The sequence below is a fragment of the Peromyscus eremicus genome, chromosome 7 (assembly GCF_949786415.1).
Source record: "Peromyscus eremicus chromosome 7, PerEre_H2_v1, whole genome shotgun sequence".
NCBI lineage: Eukaryota > Metazoa > Chordata > Mammalia > Rodentia > Cricetidae > Peromyscus > Peromyscus eremicus.
The window spans coordinates 49,684,587-49,708,813 of record NC_081422.1 but is presented as its reverse complement, the minus strand read 5'-3'; the positions used below and the strand labels follow the sequence as shown (position 1 = coordinate 49,708,813).

The window sequence follows — 24,227 nt, the reverse complement described above, 5'->3', positions numbered from 1 at the left end:
CCGCTCCCTCCGCCCCTCCGCCCACCCCCTTCGGGCGCGCGCGCGCGCGCGCGCCTTGGCGCCGGCGGCTCTCCCGGGCCCGCGCCTGCGCTCTCGCTGCCCGCACCCGCACCCGCACCCGCGCCCGCGCGCGTTCCGGAGGCTGCGGAGGGGCCGTGCGGCTGTCTAGGAAACGGCGACCCGCCGAGGCCGCGCGTGGGCAGTCACCCCCCCCGCCGAAGGGCGCGCGGGCATCGCGACGCGGGTGACCGGGTCGCGACTGAGAGCCCGAGGCGGAGGCTGGCGGGTGCGGCCGAGGGTGGGCGCCCGCGGTCCCACCGCACCTCCCTGGGTGCGTTTTCACACACGATGCGCAGCGAGCGGCGGCGCGCAGTGTCCTCCGAGGTTTCTGCCTGCCGCCCCTGGCGTGTGCATTGCCCCTAGGAGCCTTTGAAGGCATTGCCCACCTCTCAGTGGTCCCCATCACGTTCTCCGGTGACAGATACAGTTTGTGTGTTGGTCCCGTAGGGTAGAAGAGTTCTGCCCTTGAAGCACCTATCCCGATTGAGAATGCCTAGAGCAGACAAAATCACCGAGCTATCTGAGGAGTTGTTTTTGTTTTTTTAATCCTCACGTGTACATGTACTGCTGTGAACAGTTTTTAAAAGCAGTTTGTAGTCTCCAATTCCTGTTAAAAAATATAGCCGCTTTCCTTTGAGGTTCTGACCTTTTTATGTTAAGATAATTTTAAGATTGAAAATCCTCCTTTCCTTAGGACACGAAGTTTCTAAGTGACTTTGAGGTTCTCCTCCCTGGCTTCCCCTCCAGAGTAATCACTATTTGGTTAGGTTCACGCGGCCTTCAGGAATGCCCTGCCACTTTCTTGCCTTTTCTTCCCACTCACCTTTCTAGCAAAACGATGGTAATTATAGTTGACGACTTTTAAACCCAGGCTGTATAGAACTGCCTCAGGGTCTCAGATCAATCTTTCAATAGATGCAGGAATGTCTAGATAGGGAAAGCACATCTAATTTTGGCCAACTGGGGGGGAAAGTGTTATTTCTTTGTTTGCTCCTTCCTCGCCTCCAACATTTCTTAACCATCTCTAATGTCTCATTTCAAAGGAGGAAAGTCCTTGGAGGAGATAGCTGTAGAAATTACCTGGTTTGGCAAGATTTCCCCGTAACAATTCTAGGCGTAAGTAGACTGGAAAGGAGAACTGATCCTCTCTCACCATGTTATATCCCCACTTAGTAGAACTACACAGGATTTCCTTAAAGGTATTGAACAGTGTTCATGACAATGTGCTGGTTAGACATCTGGCAAAACACTAAGATATAAACACAAGTATAGACTTTTCTGAGTAAGACTCCAATAACAAGCACAAGAAATAACCCCTGGAATTACTAAATGGGACTGCATGAAGTTACAAGTTTCTGTAGTCACGCCCGCCTCCCACGCCCCTGAAAATCGAGAGTGAGGAGACAGTCTACAAAATGGGAGATGTTTGTCAACTACTTATTTGTTAACCCCTCCCCCCCCCCCACACACACACCTCATTATTAGGGACTGAGTCCTTTCCAGTTGAGGAATTGCCTCCACTAGATTGGTCTGGCTGACATGGCTGTGGGGCATTCTCCTGATTAATGATTGATGTGGGAGGGCCCAGCCCACTATGGGCGGTGCCACCCTTGGGCAGGTGATCCCGGGTGCAATAAGAAAGCAGACTGAGCAAGCCAGCAAGCAGTGTTCTTCAATGCCTCTGCTTCAGGTCCTGCCTCTGACTTCTCTCAATGACGGGGTTGTAAACTGTAAGTTAAATAAAGGCTAATTAAATAAAACTCTAATTAAATATTAAAAGTAGGACAAGTAGGACAGGGAGAAAAATTGACTGCATCTGTTTATCTGGAAACTTTGTATTCCAATAGTTTTTTTTTTCTTTATGTGTAAGTCTGTGCTACTTTAGGGTAACATTGTTTTCTACCATGGTTGTCAGGAGACCTCCTGGAGAGAGACGTGTATATGACAGGCACACAGCGTCTTTGCCAGTGCATTCTGGCTTGCTTGTTTTTGCAGCACAAGGGGATTGAACCCAGGGCCTCATTTGTGCTCCACAAGTGCCCCACCACCGAACCATAGGCCAGTCACAGGTATCTTTACTCATCTCTTTCCTCTTGTCTCTCTTTCCCCTCCTCCTCAATCCCTTGGAAAAATTCAAAAATTCCCAAATAGTTGCAACTTGTCAGCTCTATGTTTCCCCCTGGTGGTGTGTCACTTCCACAGCACAGATTAAAATCTTTGATAGTCTCTAGGTGCAGTGGTTCTCAACCTTTCTAATGCTGCGAGCCTCTAATACAGTTCCTCAGGTTGTGGTGACCCCAACCATAAAAATATTTTCGAGCCGGGCAGTGGTGGCTCATGCCTTTAATCCCAGCACTCGGGAGGCAGAGGCAGGCGGATCTTTGTGAGTTCGAGGCCAGCCTGGGCTACAGAGTGAGATCCAGGAAAGGCACCAAAACTACACAGAGAAACTCTGTCTCGAAAAACCAAAAAATAAAAAATAAAATAAAAATAAAAAATATATATTTTCGTTGTTACTCCGTAGCTAATTTTGCTACTGTTATGAATCGTAATGTAAATATCTGTGTTTTCCGATGGTCTCAGGCGACCCCTGTAAAAGGGTCGTTCGACTCCTTGAGGGGTCACGACCCACAGGTTGAAAACTGCTGCTTTAGGGTGTTGAAACTTTAGCTTGTGGGGGAGGGGTATAGCGACAAGATGCCTTTCTGTTTTCTCTAGTTTTGTCTGCTTTTCTTTCTTAAAAACTAACCCCTGAGGCCCAGGGAAGGATTATCATTGGTCTAGAACTAAAATCTACGGCAGGCTTCAGGGAGGTGGTACTCAGCAATCCTGGCCTTCAGGAATCAGTGAAGAACACGTGTTTCAAGTCAGATTCTGGAGCCTCTCAAAAACACCGAAATCTAATTTCCAGAAGATTGAGGAGAATTTTGTTTGAACTGTCTCAGGTGATCATTATTGATAGAAGAGGTTGGGGACTCCGCCAGCTATAAATAGCACAGGTGTCGCTTCAGTGTGTATCAGATGACAAAGGGGAGGGTGTGTGTGTGTGTGTGTGTGTGTGAGTGAGAGAGAGAGAGAGAGAGAGAGAGAGAGAGAGAGAGAGAGAGGGAGAGAGGGAGAGAGAGACAGAGCAGCAGGAAAAGAAGATAAAAGGCAGGATGGAGAAAACTGCCTAAGACTGTGTCGCTTTCTCTCCAGACAACAGTTTCTAAGGAGGTGGTGTCACTGGCATAATATGCATGTCAAGATGCTTTAGAGGCAGGCCCCACATTTCATTTGAAAAGATTGCCTTTTTTTTTTTTTTTCTGTGTGTTTGGGGGCAGGGAACATGCTAGTACTCCCAGCACTGGAGAGGCTGAGGCAGGAGGATCATGAGTTTAAAGTCATTGGGCTGGGCCACATAGGGAGCTCAAAAATCCAAAATCAGAAAGAAGACAGCATTGTCAAGAGCACCAGAATCACACAAACAGAATTTTGTGCATGTTCAGACCATGGCTGTGAGATTATGGGAAAGGAAATTGAAGATGATGTTGGTCCTGTGAATGGGGGGAAAATTGATTCCAGAATTAAAATTTCTGTTCAACTGGCTAATTGAAAAAAAAAAAACAAAACTGATGCCTCATAATTTGTAACACTTGGAGTTCTACACCAAGTCCTTAAATTGTTGTTTATCTACATGTGCATATTTTGTGAGCACTTTTATGTAAACTTAAGCACAGCTTTGCTAATGTGGAATATACAGGGGAAGCCAAGCTGTGTTCGTGAGAACTGGAAAAGTGGAATATATATTTTGTGATATTTACCGAGGCTTAAGTATTCACAGTAACTACCAGCAGCAATTAAAAAAATCCTGCTGAGATAGCTTTAATAAGTAAATATATTTGACATAATTAGCAACACTCATATGCAGATGGTCTATATTGGATGCAGCAGAAAGTACAATAGCATGCATTTGTTCAGCTGCAATAAACAAGGTTTCCTTGGTGAGTGTGGTGGTATTCACCTGTCGCCCCAGCTCCTTAGGGGGCTGAAGCAGGAGGCTGAAAACTTTGAGGCCAACCTCAGCTACACAGACAGTTTGAGGCTGGCCTGCACATTTTGCTATACCTTTCTCAAAATACTATTAAAAGAAAAAGGTTCCGTTCCTGGGTGCATGCACGAGACAGAGAAAGAATTTCACACTGGAAGAAGGCCCTAGACTTAATCACCAGCACCCCTCCAAATTCGAGTATTTTAACCATTTACCCTGTGACATACTTTCTACTCTTCACGAGCATTATCTCAGAGAACCCCTGTGCTGCAGTCGGCCTTTAGTTAAGCATGACTTCAGCTGTTGGGTGTAGTCCATGTAAATTCATGAAAGTTCAAGGTAAGCCAAGAGTTGAAGTTCATATCTTAACCCCATCTTTATTTCCTAGCTACTAGCATTTCATTTTGTGATTATTATTGAAAATTCTTTTGTATGTGGAAGTGGGATATCTATAGAAGATCCTTCTGAATATCAAATATTCTTCGAGTACTGGTCCCAGGGGATCACCAAATGAGCAATACTCCGTTTTCAAGTGAGCTTCTCTATGTGTTTCTATTTGGAAGTTTGCAAGCGCTTCCTGAGACAACTGTTTCCTTGGCTATAGAGCTCATATGTCAAAGTAGAACATCAACAAATATATATTTGAAAACAAAAGATCCAGTGCTTAATTCTAGTATACTATGATTGAGTTATGATAAAACAGAGACAGCTTCTTGTTTTTGATAGACTTCTGTGAGGGCTATTTTTATGGCAACTTGAAACAAGCTAGAGTCATCTGAAAGGAGGGAACCTCAATTGAGAAAATTCCCCCCCTAAGATCTGGCTGTAAGGCATTTTTAAAATCAGTGATTGGTAGGGGAGGGTCCAGGCCATTGTGGGTGATGCCATCCATGAACTGGTAGTTATGGGTTCTATAAGAAAGTAGGCTGAGCAAGCCATAAAGAGCAAGCCAGTAAGCATCACTCCTCCATGGCTTCTGCATCAGCTCCTGCCTCTAGGCCTGCCTTGAGTTCCTGCCCTGACTTCCTTCAGTGATGGACTGTTACCTGGAAGTCAAAGCAGAAACAAACCTTTTCCTCTACAAGTTGCTTTGGTCATGGTGTTCATCACAGCAACAGAAACTCTAATCAGGACAAGTTCTAATAATCGTTGACATTTATTAAATGCTTACAGTATTCCAGACATTCTACAAGCTTTATTTGCAACAACTCTTTTGGAAAGGTGTAGTTATTATAAGGGAGACAGAGGGAGTAGGTTACTGTTCATGATCTTACCATTTGTAAGGAGCCCAGATTCAAACTTAGGCAGTCTGATTCAGAGACCTGAAGTTCAGCCCCCAGGCCTAGCTGCTTCAGGTGCACACAGAGCTGTGCCCAAGTAAATGTGAGCATCGTGACGGAGCTGCAAAAGCATTCTGGATCCCAAGGCTCCATCTCCTCACCCCTTCTTCCATCTTCGTTCACTACAACAATGGGGTTTGGTTTAGGGAGGACTCCACTCACTCAAGGTGTTCTCTAACCCTTTCTAGCTCCAGGGGTTTTTGAGTATGATTATTTTATCCAAAGAAGAGAAAAATGACTTTTTAACTTATCAGGCTTAAAAAGTGAGCCAGAAAAATAAAGTGCTAACATGGTCAAACTTGAAAGTAGGTAAATTTTTGATAAGCATACTGCTATTAGACCTATCATGTTCTTATTTGCATGCCTATACAAAACTGTTTGCTATGCCTTCCAACATGTGTAGCCGACACCTTTATACAGAGTGTTCTGAGTCACCGTCTTGATCTTCTGTTTCAGTACACCATGTAAAATAAATGCTTTGGGGGAAAATGAACTTTGAAAATAGAGGGTAGATCATGTTATATACCACTTCTCTTTCTTCTTTCTGATGAAACTACCACCCTACTGAAATGACAATCCGTATTAAGTGTCTATAATAATGTATGTGAAAATTTTTTCTTATAGCAGACAAGACAAAGAAGAGTTTCATGTTAAACCTCTTTTGGGCTGGGGAGATGGCTCAGCTGGCTAAAAGCCTGCTATTTAAGCACAGGGGCTTGAATTTGGATCCCCAGAACCCACATTAAAAAGCTGTGGATGGCAGCATGGGATGGTACCCCCAGATTTGCTGGGATGGATAGAAAAAAGTAGACATTGGCTAGCCAGCCAGCCTGGGCCAATCAGACTTCAGATTCAGTGAGAGACCCTGTCTCAGAGAGTAAAAGTGGAGAGTGATCAATGAAGACACGTGCCTTCAACCTCTGGCTTCTATACACCTGTGTGCATGCACGCCCCTACACACAAACACCTATCATATTCACAAAACTAGATACATGTTAATTCCTTGCCTGTATGTTTCAAAAGGGTTCCTCCTATCTGGCAATTTTTAAATAAAATTTTGATTTTTCTTTTACTCTAACTTATAACTTTGTGTTTAGAAATAACAATAACAAATTGTTTTCTGGGGACTTTTTTTTTAGTCTTTTTTTTTCAGATTTGCTGTATATGTATGAATATTGGGCCTGCATATATATATATACCATATGTGTGCCTCATGCCCACAGAGGTGAGAAGGCATTGGATCACCCAGAACTGGAGTCATGGATAGTTGTGAACACTGCATGGGTGCTGGGAACCAAACCCAGGTCCTCTGCAAGACTGAAAAGTGCTCTTAACCGCTGAACATCTCTCTGGTCCCTCTTGGGACTTGAAAATACAGAAATACAGGGGACAGGGGAGAGAAGTTAAGTACACCAACAAAGGCAAGATTCTGCTCCAAATTCTCAAGTCCTCTGAGATCACTAAAAACTCATATGAGCCGGGCGGTGGTGGCGCACGCCTTTAATCCCAGCACTCGGGAGGCAGAGCCAGGCGGATCTCTGTGAGTTCGAGGCCAGCCTGGACTACCAAGTGAGTTCCAGGAAAGGCGCAAAGCTACACAGAGAAACCCTGTCTCGAAAAACCAAAAAAAAAAAAAAAAAAAAAAAACCTCATATGAAATGTGTAAATATTATATTTTTCCATTTCTTCATGTATTGCTAAATCAGCTCTTCATGTTTATCTTTCCTTTATAGTGGCCATGACTCCTATTTGAACAGAAGGAGTAGAGGTGAGCCACAGAGAGAAGGCCCGTCTGCTCTCCACCGTGCAGCCCAATAGAAGGGCCCAAGTCAAAAGGTGTGGCAGGTGAGTGATTTCATCTTAACATGGTTTGAGAAGGAATGTATGCTCGGAGACAGTTTGTTAGCTGTAATTTTAGGCCATGGTTGGATTTAACAGAGTATAAAGAATATTCTCTGTAACATGTAAAATCATGTAATTTTTCACTTTTTCAAGTTTCAATTCTAGTAACTGGGAAGCCTGTGTTCCATTACATGTTAACTAGAAAAAAATAGCATATCAGAAACATCAAAGTACTATACGTCTGGTCTTTGTATTGTGAAAATAATATGAATAGAATTAAAATTTTGAGATGAATTAAAATTTTGAGATAGAAGAGTCTGGAGGAAGTCCACATTGTCATGCTTAGAAACATTGAGGGCTTTTGGCAAGGGGGTGAGCAGAGCACTCTTCACAAGGGTGAGGTGCTATCACGCTGAGCAGGGTGCTGCCCCGCACCCAAGACCTACAGGGAAAACGGGAAACTTAGGTTAGAAAAATCAAGATTGTGAAATTAAGAAGGCTTTACGATTTGAACTATTTACTTTGGGAAATTGTAGAAATCTTTTCCTAGAAGGTCTTCTAAGTTGTGATCATCTGCCAGCTACCTACCCATTTACACACCTGTCACAAAATTTCCTGACTCCCAGCGCTGTTAGGCCTGGCTTGACAAGCAGTTGGTGATCTGTGTCTGGAGGATCGCTAACATATTTCTAAAAACATACAAACCTACAGTGTTTGCCTTTTATATTTTTGGAAACTATAAAGATTAAGCACAGAAAGCCTTGTGTTTTATTCTGTTTATTCCATTGGTCATGTGACTATTGTTAACCTGTTTAATTTTGATGACTCATGTAATGTTCTCCGAGTACCTTTATGTTAACATTGACATTGAATTGCGGATTCTTAATGAATCGTCTCTATCAAGAATGGAGAGAAGGATGTAAGACAGAATTTAAAAATAGTATATTCAAGAAGGATTATTGAAAGTAGTTCTCTGAAATGTGAGATAAGATGTGAGAGGTGAACCAGAGTGTAGCAATCTAAAGATGGCATTTGGAAGCAAGAAAAAGACCATTTTTAACTTCTTTTAATTGAGTCAGAAAGTATGATGAATGATTAGATTGGAAAAGGCACTTTGTGGACTCAAGGAGAACCAGATATTGTTCTGATTTTTTCTTTCTTTTTTTGAAACAAGGTCTTACTCTGTAGCCCAAGCTGGACTGAACTTCACAATATAGCCCAGACTGGCCCTTCTGTCTCAGCCTCCTGAGGCCTGTGGTTCCATGCTTAGAGCAAAGTATGAGGGAAATGGAAAGGCTAGATGTGCTGGGCCACACCTGGAGTCCCAGGGTGGAGAGGCTGAAGCAGGCTTGGGACTTTGTTGCCAGCCTGGGCTACAGTAGAGAGACCCTACTTCCAAAACCAAGGAAAACAAACAAGCAACTAAAAAGCAAAGCAAGAAATTCATGTAAGAGCAAAAGTTGGTCTTCAAAGAAATGGGCAAATCAGGAGGATGACGGGAAGTTGGGGAATTTAGTTGCATTAGTTTACTTTTCTATAATTGCGATAAAACACATGAGCAAGGCAATTAAAGAAGGAAGAGTTAAGCGTCTGGTTCCGGGGGTTTAGAGTCCACGATGGTGGAGAAAGAGGAGGACAGAGAAGCAAGCTGAGGGCTCACATCTTGAACAGCAAGCATGAAACGGAGAAGAAACTTGAAACGGCTTGAGTCTTCAAACTCTTAAAGCCTGCCCCCAGTAACCTACTTCCTACAGCAACCTCCTAAACCTCCCAAACATTGCTATCAATGGGGCACCAAGTATTCAAACGTCCAAGATTGTGGGGGACATCTCATTCACTTGAAAGTGGTGAGAGTCTAAGATCCAAAGAGGCCACGCTTAAGCAGGCAAGAAAACACAATAGAAATACAATAGCATTTGCATAGGAGAGAAACATCACTGAAAGAGAGCCATCCATTAAGATAATTGATGTAAGCAAAAACAAAACAAAACAAAATCAGTCCTGTATACCAAGGAATTGAAGACTGGTAACTCTTAAGGCCTGAAAAGGGCATGTACATGTGAAAAATCATGAGACTGACCATTCCCTTATTTCAAGAGATTCCCCAGGACAGTGTTAAGAGACACATCCGATGTGGGTGTTGATTATAGACTGTGTCTAGACTTCAGAGACAAAGGCTTCTAGAAAGACTAGGGTATGGGGGCATCTTGAGGGTGTAGTGGGCTTTGGGAGAACCCCAGTTCTTCTGACCTTAACATCACCATATGAAACAGTAGCATTTTGTAGGAACCCTGAATAACTCAAGACTTAGTCACGGCAGCGGCGAGTGGAGAGTTTACTGCCATGGGGCAGCAGTTTAAGACTACACAAGCTACATAGAAGCCATCTTGGACATGGACTCTTGATGGGTTATTAATGGGGGAACTTGTGTTACATATTTTCAGAATAAAGTTAATCGTTGTCATCATTTTTATGTTGCTTAAAATGTGGCCATACATAATTTAGTTCTTTCTGGATTGTGGCCTTATTCTCTAGGGACTTTACATGTATGAATGTACTTCATGCTAAATGTGTTCCTCTGAAGCAGATGAGGTTAAGTATCCTTTATCTGGAATGCTTCACGCCAGAAGTGTTTGCAGACTTGGGAGTTTTTCAAACTCTGGAATATTTGAGTAGAATTTACTGGTGGAATATCTCTAATCTAAAAATTTGAAATGTTCCAAGATTTGAATGCTGACATGCTACCCCCAAATTTGTAGCTTTTGCAGCATTTTTGATTTCAGATTAAGGATGCTCAACCTGTATTAATATTCTGTCCCCTTCTCTGTGTCTCTTGGATAATGAAAAAATGGGTCATAGTGTTACATACTCATTATGGGGGTGGAGTAGTTTCTAGAACTAAGATTTGTCCTCTAACCTTCTTGCTCCAGAACACAAGCTCTGAATGCCATTTATCTATGCTACAAACCTTTTTATATATCAAAAGTGTGAATCAAGGTTTGCTTGGGAACTATCACACTTTGAATGGCTGATTTTTTAATATATTTATAGGTGGCACAATCTCCATGAAAGAAAGTAGCTTGTGTGGGTTGCTACCTGGATTGAAAGTTGTTTTATTGATTCCATAAACATTTCAAAAGTAGAGTTTTATGTCGATACATTCAGAGATGGAAGGGGCTTGCTGCTTGGGTGTAAGGCCAACTATTACTATTCAGAGGACCACGTGGAACGATAAGCCTTAGTAAACTATCAAGCCTAATCCTCTGTCTGATGGTGTGAGGAACCTGATCTGTTGAGTATTGTCACAGAGAGGATTCATTTAGTTCCATGGCTTACTGCACCTAATATGGAATGCCAGGGGTCAAATTTGTTGATTCACGGGAGATAAAACTGTTACATGTCTTATGTATTGTCTTGTAGTCAGTAGACCTAGATGGGAAACAAATTTAGAATCCAGATGTGGTTTTGGTAAACAATAGGCACGTTGAATATATTTTGTCTTGTTACTGTATTTCGTATCAGAGATCCCAAAAGGATTTCATCAATAATAGCTGCTATTGGCATGTGCTATCATTCTTTGACTTATAAATAGCTTCCACCCCTGAGCCCTAAAAACAGGGCTCTGCTGCCATAGAAACAGTTGTTAATAAACATGAGCGCTTTAGAAAATGTATGGGTTCAGATCTGAAGGATGGGGAGACCACAAAGCAGAAATGCTGAAGGACTTGTCATTCCAGGGGGTGGGTACTGGATGCAACTGGTCCTTCCGAAGTGGGGATCTCATCTGAAATTTATTTCTGGAACACTGCTCCAGGTGCTCTGCCTACTTCAGTCAATGTCTGAATTTTTACCAAATAAAGATTAGTTTGTTAAAAACCATAAATACCTATGTGTGGTAGATACTTAGTGACCCACCCCCATGCTTATTGAAAAACCCAAACCAAACAAACCACATCACCAAAGCCAGCAAACACATGGGAACAGAGCCTGGGAAAACCAGTTTGATTGATTTGATTTGGCCAGACTGCAGAGAAGAAAAGCCCAGTTTCTCTGCCTCGCCTGTAGCAATGCCACAGTGTACAGAAAAGCTGCAGGAAAGCCGGAAATATACAAAATCATTTCCTGGTGTCTCTGTGGCTACATTCCGGGTCCCTCCCAGGTTCTCGGTCTCATTAATAAAGGAATTTATTAATTCCGTGTGGACTCGCACGGAAGCACGAGGGTAATTTTATTAGAGTTTAAAAGAAAAACGGAAGGGCAGGCAAAGGGTGAAGCTGCAGCCTGGAGGAGCGAAGGAAAAAGCCATGTCATCTAAACTGGCCTGGAGGTCAGACACGTGGCCGGCAAGTGGCCACGGGCTGGAGAGAAGCTTTAGGGAAAAGGAAAGGAAGTCCCAAATATTGGGCAGAAGGAGCCCAAAATGTTAGGAAAAACGTGCTCAGAGAAGAGAGGAAAAGGTAAAATGATGAGTGGGAGACTTAACTCCTAAATGGCTTTGGCCCTTAAGCCTCTGCACTAGGGTGGGGGAAAGGAAAAATACTTTACTCATTAAAGGACTAATTATTTTGCCTATCTCTTTAACATGGACTAAGCTGAGCCTCCTAGGTGTGGTCCCTTAGCCAAAGTGATTGAACCAGCCTAGCTACAATGTTAGTTCTCCATCCCATTCTCTTGATCTTTAGATGCTCATCAGGAGACACAAGATCCCTTCTTGCACATCTTTAGTTTCATGGGTGAGAGAGGACCAGCAGAGCAAGGTGGTTCAGCGGGTAAAGGCATTTCCCTCCAAGCTGGAGACCCACATGGTTAAAGGAGAAACTTCTCCAGCAAGTGGTCCTCTGACCTCCATGCACATGTGTGCACAATGTGTACACACACTGAATTAATAAAAACACACACAAAATAAACTCGGAAGTAAACCTCAGGACAATGTTATTGGAGTTTGAGAGAGAAAAATGGGACAGGCAAGCTGGCGGTCTTGGTTGCTGCCTGCTTGTGGGGCGGGGGAGGGGGAACACAGAAGAGAAAGAGGGGGCTGCTGGATTAGAAGTCCAGAGGACAGTGAGCAGTGATGGTACCGAGTGTCTCCAGAGGACAGTGAGCAGAGGACACCCTGCGTCAGGGCGAGCAGGCTGAGGACTTAACCCTGGGAGCCGGAGAAGGGAACCGAGGAGGAGGAGGAGGAGGAGGAGGAGGAGGAGGAGGAGGAGGAGGAGGAGGAGGAGGAAAAGCTGGGCTTTTTGAGTGCGTAGTGTTGATTTCATATAGACCGTTTCTTCCGAGTGTATCGTGTACTTCTGTAACGGCCCTTCTCTCCCTTCAGCTGCCTCTCTCCCACCAGTCCCTCCCTTTACTCTCATCTTCCTTCTGCTTTCGTAGCAGATGTGTGCATATGAGTAAATGATTTGATGTATCTCTAAGAATTCTAGGGCACAAATGAGAGAAAACATACAGTATTTATCTTCATGTCTGATTCATCTTGCAGAATAATCTCCAGTTAAATCCATTTTCTAGCAAATGATAGAATTTCTTTTTTTTACGGCTGAATAAAATGCTACTGTGCATATAAACCACTGTTTCTTTGTCTACTCGTCCATCCACAGATGATTCCAGAACTCGGTGGTTGTGAACAGTGCTGTAGTAAATATGGATGTTTGGGTATCTCCGACGTATGTTAATTTAGACCAGAAGTGGTATGTCTGGGTCATATGGTAGTTCCATATTTAGGTTGTTGAAGAATTTCCATACTGATTTCACAGAGGCTGGACCAATGTCCATTCCTTCATCAGTGTATAAGGGTGTCACAATTTATAGAAATTTCGAAAAGGTGAAACAAAGTAGAAAGTTCGTGTCATTGGAAGCCAGATAAGAACTGAGGGTCTGAGTGAATAAGAAATATAGCATCTTTAAGGTCTAGCAGTGTGAACCAGGTTATGGAGGGTGTCTGTCCCAAGAAGTATAAGGATCGGGAATTATGTGCTCTATCAGGACTATAGTCTCATTTGTGGACCCCACGTCAGAGACCAATCTGTAGGATCCGTCCAACTTCTTTACTGCCAAAATAAGAATGTTGCATGAAGAGTTAATGGGCACAGTTGCCCAGAAGCCAGGGATTTATCCATGAGAAGCTCTTCATGCTTGGGCCCTCAGGGTAAGCCACTGGGCTCATCAACAGTAGTTGTGAAAGTAGCGTCTGTCAGTGTCCAGGGAGAGAAGTAGCTCAGGCATCAGGGGGACGTTTTGGCTGATGCTCTAATAAAGACTCTGGGGAGGGCTTTTTGGCCCCAGAGAGCTCCAGACGACTGCAGCCAGAGGACTAGGTGTTAGAAAGGACGTAAGAGCTTCTGGAGTTTCAAAAAGCCTGAAATGGGTCTGAAGTTCAGCCATGGTATCTCTACCCCAGAAATGGGGCAGCTTGGTAGGACCAGACAGGAGTGAGTAGAAAGATGTTTGCCTATTGGGCAGGTCAAGATTGGTGGGAAGTGGGAAGGATGGAGCTTCTGGTGAAGTAGGCACTGGAGAGCCAACCATAGAAAGTGCTGGGTGGGGAGTCACTCCCTTATCAATAAGTGCTGTAATCTAGGATCAACTAAAGTCCATCTCTATGGAGATAGAAAATACAGAAGCCTTAGAGCCTCAGTACCCCATCAGTCTTCTTCATTACACCCTTTGTAGTTTAGAAATAAAATCATGGAGTTGGGCACTTTCCCGTTTTAACCGAATCATGGTGGCCTGGGTTGGAGGTCAGACTTCTCTCAGGTAGGAGAGAGGGGCATTTACAAAATGGGCCTCTGCTTTGCAGATTGAGCAATAGTCCAGGGGAGGCTTCTAGCCTGGAAGCTTTAGACACTGCTTGGTTGAAATGTGCAGCCTGACCACAAGGGTAGTGGCAGAGTATTTTGACCAGAGGCTGGTTTAGGCTCTTAGACTGAACTGTTTAGCCACTAGGTGGCGCTGTAGCATTTCCTGAGCTGGACAAGGAGCCCGCAGCCCTGCACTAAGACAGCTTGTCATGTTTAACCTTTCCACTCTCCAGTTTGGGTTTTCTGGCTCTTGAGGTCCCGTTCTGGCTATTAAAGAACGTGAAGGCTGTATCCAATGAAGTGGGGGAAAGGAGCCTGTGTCCCTGGTGTAGTATTTGAAGCTGTTGTCTGATCTCTGGAGAAATTTGACTTATAAAATGTACAGCCAGGATGGATTAGCCTTCCTAGCTACGGGGTCCACACTGGTACACTTGTGCATGGTTTCAGCTAGCCTAAATTGAAAGAGACCAGGATTCTTGGCAGCTTCCTGTGTTGCCTTCTACAAATTGTTATAGCTAATGGGTTTGATAATGGCATTTTAATTCCCTTTAATACATAGGCAATAATATTATCTCAGTCTTTCCCTGGTCATCTCCTACATCAGTGCTCTGATACAGCTAGTGGGATCTCATAATGGTCATACCTGTGGAAGCTGGCCTGGCTGTAACTGGGTGATGAACATGAACCTCATCAGGCACATGCTAAGGACCAGATGAGGCTTCTCATGTGGGCAGCATGTGGATAGAGTGATGGAGGTGCATTGTTAGCCTGGGTCAAAAGCTCAGCGACCCTTTAAGCTCCTAAATGAAGCTGGGGTGGGGAGATCATGGCTAAAAGATCCTGATTTGGTGTATATTTGGGACAGATCAGGGGAAAAGGGTTGTATAACTGAATGGCGCCAAGGTCCCCATTAGCCACCTCACCAAATTCTCTACAGGAGAAGGAATAGCTTTTAACTGTTCATGTGTGCAGCAGATAGTAAGAATTATGTAAGATGGGCGGTGGTAGCACACACCTTTAATCCCAGCACTTGAGAGGCAGAGGCAGGAGGATCTCTGTGAGTTAGAGGCCAGCATGGTCTACAGAGCAAGTTCCAGAGAAATCCTGTCTTCAAAAACCAAAAAAAAAAAAAAAAAAAAAAAAAGACCAAAAAATGTAGACGATGTAGATGATGCTATGTTAGGTCAAAAGCCGCAATAAACCCTCTGAATTCCCTAATGCAGCTGAAGGGAATCCTGGCCAAAAGATCCTAATTTGGATTATATTTGGGACAGATTGGGCACAGGAAAAGGAATGTGTAGCTGATGGTGCCGTGATCCTCATTGGCTACCTTGCAAGGAAGAAGGGTATCCTCTGAAGTAGTGGGAATAATTTTTATTGTTCCCTGAGTTCCTATATGAAGTTTCTGAGCAAGTGTGTGATGGAGCAAATATATCAGAGTAAAGAGGGGTATGGTTGGAAAGAGATCTTTGGAGGGAGGAGGAGGGATCGGAGAAGTTGAAGCTGTGGGGGAGGTGAAGGTGAAGGAGTAGATGGTAGAGAAGCTAGAAGTTGAGCATGGATGTATACAAAGGAGAGCCGTCAAGCTGTGGCTGAGTCTAAGAAAAATCACAAATTAGGAGAATCCAGTGAAGTACCTAGGACATCCCTCTTGTGTCTTAGGGCCTTATGACAGTCATGAAGACTTGCTTATAAGAACTATCAGAGTCCTTCCCTAAATTACAAACAAACAAATCGAATTGCAGGATGCAGTAACAGCTCACTGTGCCCTGAGGCAGCCATCATTATCCATCTGGAAGTGTGTTAAGGGTCAAGTTTTGCTGTGAAGAAAACTGTTTTCTTTTTCGGAGTCTGAGAATCAAATTTAGACCACTTTTGTTTTTTGTGGAGTTTTTTTTTGGGGGGGGTGTTTTTGTTTTTTGTTTGTTTTTGTTTTGAGACAGGGTTTCTTTGTGTAGCCCTGGGTATCCTGGAACTCACCCTATAGGCTAGGCTGGCCTTGAACTCAGAGAATCCCCCTGCCTCTGCCTCCTGAGCGCTGGGATTAAAGGCGTGTGCCACCACTTCCCAGCCTAGATCAGCTCTTAAGACTACATCCCAGGAGTGAGTCAGAAGGGATGAAGAACACAGGACCTGTCACACAGGTCCAATAGAAGTACAACATTTACCTGGGCGGGCAACAGACTTCTGTTGTCAGAGTGAACCCCGTCTCACTGACTGGCTGGACTGGGGCACGCTCTAACATGACGCACTCTCTTAGTAAAGAATCTCTCCCAATTCCCAGAGGTGGGATACAGTTTCTCTGGAGCCAAACCAACCTTGTCAGTCAGGCTAGATTGACCTTGAAGGGAAAACGCACAAACTAAAATTGTCACAAACCAATCCTGAGGGAAAGTGAAGGGGCCTCACTGTCGTGGAGAAAATGGAAACCCGGTTTCTCACAGGTCTGCCTAGGACTTCCTGATTACAAAACCCAAGCACTGTCACATGCCACATGCTCAGCTCCTCCCCCACCCCAGAGAGCTGTGACAAAGGTTGTGGTGGAGGAAAAGGAGATCCATCTTGTGTGAGCTACCTCGGTCATCTGTACCACACAGAGAATGCAGGGTCTCCCGGGAGGAGCTAAAGTGCCTCTCGCACCCTCGTGGATTATAGAAGGCCACTCACTCTCCTTGACCATTGCCTTCAGACACTACTCAAGTCAACTCATGGCCAGGGTTCTTTTCTTGCAAATGGGAAGTGAGGCTTTCCACATGGGACAGAAAGGAACTCCTTCACTTGATGGGTGACAGCAGTCCAGAGTCACAGACTGAAGGCCTTGGGGTCTTCCTGGAGAGCAGCTCAGGAATGCTAAGTGGCCCATGGGACAGTGAGCAGACCTCCACAAGTACTCGAGTGAAGAGAGGCCAAGGGAGGTGTGCTGACGGGCTTTATGGCAACTTGACACAAGCTAGAGTCATTTCGGGAGAGGGAATCTCACTTGAAAAAAAATGCTCTCACCAGACTGGCCTGTGGGCAAGGCTGTGGTGCATTTTCTTGATTGACAATTAGTGTGTTAAGGCCCAGCTCACTGTGGATGGTGCCACTTCTGGGCTGGTGATCCTGGATGGTACAAGCTAGCAGACTAAGCTAGCCTTGGGGAGCAAGCCAGTACGCGTGTTCTTCTGTGGCCTTTGCATCTGTTTCTGCCTTCAGGGTCTTGCCTTGAGTTTTTGCTCTAACTTCCCTGGATAATGGGCTACAGTGTAGCAGCCTGCCTTTGGGGCCACCAACCGGCTCCCAATAATGGCATGGAGACTTAGTATTAGTTTTGAATGCTGGACCTTAGCTTAAACTCTTATTTTAATCTGTTTCTCTTTATCTGTTTCGCCTCAGGGCTTTTTACCTTTCTTTCTTTCTATATGTCCTCCTTTCCTGTTTCTTCTGTCTGGCTAGCAGCTGCCTGGCTTCTGGTCCTGGGCATGCCCCTCTCTTTCTCCCATTCTCTCTTTCTTTTCTCTCAAGCCTGGATTCCTCCTCCTACTTAATCTCTCTGCCTGCCATCCCTGCCTATCCCTCTCCTGCCTAGATATTGGTCGTTCTGCTTTTTATTAGGGCAATCAGGTGCCTTAAGCAGGCAAGGTGAAAACAAATATAAGACGTCTTTACATCACTAACAAAGGCAGCAGAAACAAATGTAACACACCTTCACATAGTTCAAGTAATACTCTGCAGCAGAAACAAATGTAACACACCTTCACATAGTTAAAGTAATATTCCGCAGCAGAAACAAATGTAACACACCTTCACATAGTTAAATATTCTGCAGCAGAAACAAATGTAACACACCTTCACATAGTTAAAGTAATATTTGGCAGCAGAAACAAATGTAACACACCTTCACACAGTTAAAGTAATATTTTGCAGCAGAAACAAATGTAACACACCTTCACATAGTTAATGTAATATTCTGCAGTATAAATAAATGTAGCACATCTTTGCCTAGTTGAAAATAGCAATCCACAACACTACAAGCTGTAAGATAAAATAAACCCTTTCTTCCCTAAGTTTCTTTTGATCGTGTTGTTGAACACAGCAGTAGAAACTCTAAGACAGGAGGCAAAGAGAAAGTTCTCTGTCCAGGCTGCCAACATGTGCAGGGAATGCTGGTGAACTCCGGAAGCATGGGGGTAAATGTGTTGACGAGACCAGACTAGAAGTAGAAGAGATTAAAGAAAACGTGTTTTTAAAAATTCAAGGAGAGAGAGAGAAAGAGCAGGTGAGTTCTCTGACTCAGTCCCTTGGAAGGAATGGGATTCTTTTGGAATACATGCCCTTCCCTGGAGGCTCATGTCTGGATAGATGGGTAAGCATCTCACCACCTAGGTATAAGTGAAATTTCATAACACTGCTCATTCTTTCGGTGTTGGTCACCTGAGGGTAAAGTGTCAGGGTCCTTAGGGGTTAGGCTCCTATTTTAAACTGTTTTTGTGGTGCTGTGCCCTGCGCTTGTGCGCCGTACCCTGCCCCTGTGGAGCTCATCAGGCTTTGCTTCTCTCTTTGGGTTAAGCCCCACAGAGCAGGGTTCCCCACTTCCCTATTATGTTTCAGTTAGGGCTCCTGGTTTCTCACACACATCTCAAGTCTGTACTTGATAGTAAAGGATCTTTTCATTCCTGTGTCTGTCTGGGGCGGTTCTCCCGTGCCTTTGTCCCCACCACTCACCTGTCCCCACAGCTGACCAGCCATTGTTCCAGTCTTCTGTGCAGGAATGTGCTGCATTTCTCCATAGTCTTCCATCTCCCAACCTCCTAAATAACTCCTAGAGAGGACACAGTGCAATAGGATCTGGGGATGACAGTATGTCTTGAAAAGATGTAGGGTAGATGATGAAACGGCATTAGTAAACTGAAATCACAAACTAATGACAAGTGAGAATCTGGTAAGTACAGCCACGGAAGTTTAAGAAAAGAGAAACAACAAAAATAACAGTGAGTTTCTTGCCTCTTTTTAAAAATGACAGAAATCAGGATTAAAAGCATTGGGGGCTGGGGAGATGAGTCAGAAGTTAAGAGCTCTTGCGGAGAACCAGGGTTGTTTCCAGAACTCACATGGCTGCTGACAACCATCTGTAACTCCAGTTCCAGGGGATACAACACTGTCTTCTGGCTTCATTGGGCACCACACACACACATAGTATGCATACGTATATGTAGTCAGTAGACTCATATACATAAAATTGTCTTTTAAAGCAGACCTTGAGAAAAATTCCAATAGTCTGAAATTTGTTTTATAAATAAAATTTTATGAAGATGACATGTCAATGAGGTCTGTTTAAATAAAATTTTGTCTTTTTGGTTGTGAGCCTATCATTTAACAGTGGAACCATCTCTCCTGCCCAGGTTAAAATAATTTTGTAGGAAAGGTTATGCCCAAGTGCTGCTTGATTTAAGTCCACTTTTCTCCACCACCGCCCCCACCCCGCCCCACTCATTCACGCAGTCATTCAGGGCTGACAATCAGACCCAGGACCTCATGCACACTAGTTAAGCATTCTACCTACCGAGCTACAATCCCCAACCTGATTTGTTCGTGTGTGTTAGCAAATAATTGCAATTGAAACTAAAGTTTGTTAAACATAAGGTAAAATGAACTTGCCAAATTCTGATTGCTACAAATGAGTTTCTTGTCTCTTTTTAAGTGGACGATGAATGGATTTTTTAAAAAATATGGATAATCTTTAGAGAAACAGGGGCTAAGATACATTGTATGTTTGAGATTTTAAAGAATTTTATGCGTTCCAAACTTGGCCTAGTGGTGCATACTTGTAATTCTGTCATTTGGGAGGCTGAGGCAGGAGGATCCCTATGAGTTTGGTGCCAGGGAGGGAGAGGGAAAAGGGAGATGGAGTGAGAAGCAGGGAGAGGGAAAGACACTGAGTGGGGAGCACTAACTGCGAATAGGGTAGGTTTTTAAACCTCAAGCCTACCCCCAGTGACACACCTCCTACCATAAAGCCACACCTTCTAATCCTTCCCAAACAGTTCCATCAGTTGGGAACCAAGCATTCAAATATATGAGCCTATGGGGGCCATTCTTACTCAAACCATTATAGGATCATTGTCTAGTCTGTTTGTTTTGTTTTAACCTGGTACACACTGTTAACACTTATATTTCAAGTTTGGTAATACATATTCATAAGCAGCAATACAACAGTATTCATGAAGAATGCATAATCCCCAAATATTATGAAAACATCCTTGCTATCAAAACTTCTAAATATGAAACTAATTGTGTAGCTAGAGAAGTTCGTTTTCAAAACAGATACAATTCAGTCTTTAAGTATGAATGGTATGAATGACAGGTTTTTTGTTGGTGTTTGTTTTTTGTTTTGTTTTTTAATTCTTACTTGTTTGGGATCCTTAAGCAAAAGCTTTGAGCAGGAGGGTCCACAAAGGAACCAGTGTTGTATTATGGCATCCAGTTGGGCTAGAGCTGGGAATGCCTCTGGGTCATTTACATCAGGAGCAGAAGCACTTGACTTACCAGCTCTGCTGCCACGGTTTGGATGCCTACCATGGCCACAGCCACCATGTCCTGGGTGGCCTAGGTCTCTGAAATTGATCTCTAGTTGAGATGTTAAATCATTTGTTGGCTTCCGGAAATGATGGTCCATAACCGAATCTTCAGCACGAGCCTCTTCACGCTCTGACTTATGCAGAACAAATCCCTTTTTCCATTGTCCATCAGCACCATCATTGGGTTTTCGGATATTAAATTCTACTTTTGCTTGGTCTTTATTTTGAATAGCTTTCCACTCATCAAAAGTCATCTCTTTTGGACCCTCCTCCTTAACCTCTTCAACTCCGTCCTTATTTTCAGTGTCTGCCACTGGGTACTCTTCACCTTCAAGTGTTTCCTCAGTCACATTTGATTGATCCCAATCAGTTAATCCGTCTTTGACAGTTCCCCAGTTGTGAGACCCGCTACCTCTACATTTGTCCTCATGCTTCAGGCCAGATCTATCCCTTCCACTACACCTATCAATTCACATTTGCCACGAGAATCAAATCCATCACCTCGGCCCGTTCCACTGCCTCCTTGACTCTTCCTAGACCACCACAGCCTTGGATAGGCTGTTCAATAATCGGCCTGTCACCTGAACATTCACCTCCTTCACCCTTTCTCCAAGCGGCTTTTCAAATCTTTCACAAGGTGGTCATGCTTCTGGTCTCCTATCATTTACTTTCTCTGCTCCCTAAAGCTATTAATCAAGTCTTTTCCAACTTGGCCATATTCCTCCTTTTTTTTTTTCCATTTTTCTTTATTAAGAAATTTTCTACTCCACATACTATCCACAGATCCCCCTCCTCCCTCCTCCCACCCCCAGCCCTCTTTCCCAAGCTACCCCGCATCCCCACATCCCCCAAATTGAAGTCTCCCATGGGGAATCAGCAGAGTCCAGCACACTGAGCCTAGGCAGGTCCAAGCCCCTCCCCACTGCACCAAGGCTGTGCAAGGCATCACACCACAGGCACCGGATTCCCAGAAGCCTACCCATAGAGTAGGGAAGATTCCGATCCCCCTGCCTGGGTGCCCCCCAAACAGTTCGAGCCAAACAACTATATTCCATATCCAGAGGGCCTAGTCCAGTCCCATGGGGGCTCCACAGCCACCAGTCTACAGTTCATGGGCTTCCACTAGTATGGCCGGTCATCTCTGCAAGTCCTCCCATCATGATCTTGATGTCCCTCGCCTGCAGAATCTCTCCTCTCTCTCATCGATTGGATTCCCAGAGCTCAGCCTGGTGCCTGGCTGTGGATCTCTGCATCTGCCTCCATAAGTCACTGGACAAAGGCTCTATGATGACAGCTAGGTTATTTGCTAGGCCGGTCACCAGAGTAGACCGTTCCAGGCACCCTCTGGACCACTGCCAGCAGACCAAGGTGGGGTCAACCTTGTGGATTCCTGAGAGCCTCCCCAGCACCCTGCCTCTTCCTATTCCCATGATGTCCTCATCTATCATGGTATCTTCCTCCCTGCCCTCCCACTCTGAATCTCAAATGGCTGAAAGACATTTAAGGAATTGCTCACCATCCTTAGTCATCAGGGAAATGCAAGTCAAAACAACTCTGAGATACCATCTTACACCTATCAGAATGGCTAAGATCAAAAACTCCGAAGACAGCTTATGTTGGAGAGGATGTGGAGCAAGGGGAACATTCCTCCACTGTTGGTGGGAATGCAAACTTGTACAGCCACTCTGGAAATCAGTAGGGTGGTTTCTCAGAAAATTGGGACTAAGTCTTCCTCAAGATCCAATTACACCACTCTTGAGCATATACCCATGGAATGCTCAATCTTACCACAAAGACACATCCTCCTTTTTTAAGTGCCACTGGCCACTGTGTCCCCTCTTTTTGTCACTCACGCTGACGCTCGGGGGCAGTGGGTTCTTACGGTCTTTCTGGGATTCTCTGCAACTGTTGCCAGCCACCTTGGAAATGGTCTGGGCCACCGCCCCAAGGCCCCCAGTGCCACCCCAGCTGGCTTCTTTTTTTCCTGTTCTTGCTGCCTTCAATACCTCGAAAAGATCCAATTTGTTGTCAAGTAGCTGGTCAAATTGGTTGACGACCACGCAGCCTTCCCGAAGGTGCCCAGGCATGGCGGTGACTCGGTGGCATGCTCCTCCTCAGATCATAGCAGACAGTGCCTAGCCAAAAGCTCCTGTTTCAGCTCTTCTGATGAGATTCATTGTCTAGTCTTCAACTGTATTATTTACATCCAATTGGCACTTAGTAGATGACAGATTATCTTCTTGACCAAACTCTATCCCTTCTATCTTCTGAGCCTGATTCTCATCTGGGCCTCAACCTAGGACCATACAGGTCAGAAAAAACAAAACAGTGATGTAATTCTCACACCTCAAGGGCCATGTCTCTAGGATGCCACTAGCCACCTTCCCCCCTGAAAGTTCATGCCTAAAAATAAGTAGGGGATACCAAAGGAATCTCCTGCAACACAGCCTACACCTGAAGGTAACCCTTGCCCTGTGGCCTTTGTGGGAAGATGGTGGGGTTGATGTCACCAGGTGGCAAACTCAAATGCATTCTGCTTTCTATAATTTTCACTCCCAGACCTAGCTGCTGCCACCTCTTCTGTTCCTTCCCCTTCCTTCAAAATATTTTGTCATAACCTCTATATAATCAAAGTTCAGCTCAGTTCAGACCAGATTTCTTCTCGATGCAATGCTGTGTTAAAGTAGGGTCTGACAAAAAAAACCAAACAACAAAAACCAAAAAACAAAAACACAAAAGAAAAAAATAGGATATGATTATCGAATTAAGACGGTAGATTGAGAGGCAATACATAGTGGGTACGATCATGGTCTGCTTAAGTAGCACATTTTACTCTTTAAAGACTGTGTGACCTTTTGCAATTAATCATGTTGCGTGTGTCTGTTAGTCTCCTCGCTCATTAATAATTAGGTATTATTGTCATTATTCCTATCTCAGAATGTACTTACTGTGCTTAGCACGCTACTAATTACATGATAAGCATTCATAGGCTAGCTTTCCTTCGCATGCTTTAGTACTTCCCGGGGCTCAGCTTTTAAACCTTGTGTTTACAGCTTGAGGAAACTATACCAACCCATGCAGAGAACTTCTCTTTCTTCCACTTGATATTTTTCAAAGTTCAAGTTCTACTTCACCTTGAGTTTTGTTAAGTGGCAATCCTTACATTTTCCTTGAAAACTGGAGTCCCGTGGAGACAGAAGGCCACACCCACCACTGCTGGAAGAAAAGACGGATGTGCAAAGTCCTGTACTTACACGTGGGCTTTCTCACAGCGCAGAGTTCCAATATCTTTAAGAAATAAAACACATTTAAAGAACAATTGGTCTTTAGTAATTTTTTTTTAAGTGAGTCCTGAATTGAACTGCAAAGGTTTGGAAAAGGCTCTCTATTGCCATGGCAAACCATTCTGGTTTTATAGACCAGCCTGAGCAGAAATAAGGAGAGAACCCAGCACAGCGGATTACTAACCCCAAGTTACTTTTGTGGGGGCCAAAGCAGAGGCTTGCTTGCCATGCCGGCTTAAACTGGTCTGTTTGGGATTTAGCTGTCATCCTCCTGATTCCTCAGAAGGTCAGATAAAACCATTTAATTTCAG

At 44.2% G+C, this 24,227-nt stretch overlaps 1 pseudogene; it reads right to left on the bottom strand.

Moving 5' to 3' along the window:
• Positions 1-7,660: 7,660 nt before the first annotated feature.
• Positions 7,661-22,719, bottom strand: LOC131915618 (SERPINE1 mRNA-binding protein 1-like; annotated as a pseudogene).
• Between the last annotated feature and the right edge of the window lie 1,508 nt (positions 22,720-24,227).